Raw genomic sequence first — 1,946 nt, 5'->3', positions numbered from 1 at the left:
ATTTCCCCATGTGACTTGAAATTCGGATGTTGTCAGTGTAGATGATATATCTATTCATAAGAAAAATTGGTTCAACATTTAGAAGTCTATGAAAGCTAAATGTTATCCGCTCATATCATGGAGTATTGCTACATTCACACTTGTATTCTTTTTGGAGATGGATGAGATTTGTTGTGATGTGACCACTCTCCCTCTACCTTTTACATATTTTGGCATTGTCTTCTTCGCAAAGGTTGATTGTGCTCTAAAGTTAAATACTCCTCTTGCAATCGGTTTGGAATTGGACATTATCCTACTCTATTGTGGAGTCGTATTTCAAGTTTTACAATGGCTCAAGATGGCCATTCAAACAAGGAAGCTATTGAAAATGCTTGCAAGTCAGAATTACTATTACAATCTATCAACATGAAGATTGGCAAAGCATACTTTTTGGATGATGCACGTTTTCTTGAAACTCAGCTAGTACAAGGTGATCTTGAATATGGACAGGTTGCAATCTCCAACTAAGACATTGAGGAAGCAACTGCAATAGTAATGGATGATCGCTTAGTAGTGGAAGTGTATCCATTGCATACTTGACTCACACTCACACAGAATGAGAGTCAATTGATTGTGAAGGTTAGCAAATAGGATATTGTATGATAACTCTATCAAAAATCTCGAGAACCGTTGAATTTGAGATCTTAAACAATGCGAGTATGGGATTATTTTGGAAAGATAAAACATAGCCTCATGAATGATCCCAAACAAACTCTCGAAGATGTTGATATTCAGATGGATCATGAGGTTCTTTTAGAAATATAGGTGGATGGCAACTAGCCAAATGATAATCAGAGTTATACCCTTTATAATGATTTTATTGGAAAGGAGTTAGCATTAGTGGTAGTTGAACCTTCTAGATTAAGTTTTTTAATTGTAGGTGGGCCAACAGGAAGTAGAAATGTTGAAAGAAGCTCAAGCCCAAATGGATTTTACTCTCATCCATTTAATAGTTCATATGATGATCAAGCTAGTGGATTGGTAGATTAGGGCCTCTAGGCTTAACAGGTTTTCAAAACATTGGAAATACTTGCTTAGTTCACACACCACAACTAGTGGATTTTTTTTTTGCAAGATTATAATCAAGAAATCAATCATCTCTGGCATGGAGGGAGAGCTAGCAATAGCATTTGGTGAACTACTACAAAAATTATGGGCTCCTGGGAGATAGCCTATTGCACCAAGAGTTTTTAAAGCAAACTAGCTTGCTTTGCTCCTCAATTTAGTGGTTACAACTAATAGGATTCTCAGGAACTCCTATCTTTTCTTCTAAATGGTCTACATGAGGATCTCAATAGGGTGAAGTTAAAGCCATATATCGAGTCAAAAGATATAGATGGATACCCAGATGAGGTAGTCCCACATGAGAATTGGGAAAATAAAAAATCATGTAATGAATCCATCATTGTGGACATCTACCAGGGTCAATATAAGTCTACTCTCGTATGCCCGGTTTGTAATAAAGTGCCAGCTACTTTTGATTCCTTTCTGTATCTATCACTACTTTTCAAACTCTGACCGTACCACTATTCACTGGTGAGGGAGGTGTTTCTCTTATGCCTTGCACTGTTACTATACCCAAGAAAGGTAGGTGCAAAGATATTTTCATAGCCATTGGAAAGGCTTGCAATTTTTCATGATGATGAACAAATCATGTTAAAATAGCTCTATGGTCATGGCCAATTCTAGATTCTGGAGAATATCGATGCTCACCTTGAGAGACCTTGCCACTGTCGAATGACAGAAAACAAAGGCCCCTACTACATCTAGGATATCTTGGAGACAAGTGGAAATTTTTTTAATGGCGTGAAGTTCAAAAGATTGTACTGATGATGGATTTGATATTGTGAAGCTTAGTGCTAGCACTCTAGATCTTCTCGAGGACTTCTTACGGTTGATATGAATCT

At 37.1% G+C, this 1,946-nt stretch overlaps 1 pseudogene; it reads left to right on the top strand.

Moving 5' to 3' along the window:
- Positions 1 to 534: 534 nt before the first annotated feature.
- Positions 535 to 1,704, top strand: LOC148033859 (ubiquitin carboxyl-terminal hydrolase 5 pseudogene; annotated as a pseudogene).
- Positions 1,705 to 1,946: the final 242 nt, after the last annotated feature.

The sequence above is a fragment of the Lygodium microphyllum genome, chromosome 7 (assembly GCF_053477565.2).
Source record: "Lygodium microphyllum isolate KBCC chromosome 7, Lygodium_microphyllum_v1.1.10, whole genome shotgun sequence".
In the NCBI taxonomy this organism is placed as follows: Eukaryota; Viridiplantae; Streptophyta; class Polypodiopsida; order Schizaeales; family Lygodiaceae; genus Lygodium; species Lygodium microphyllum.
This window is presented reverse-complemented; position numbering and strand designations above follow the sequence as displayed.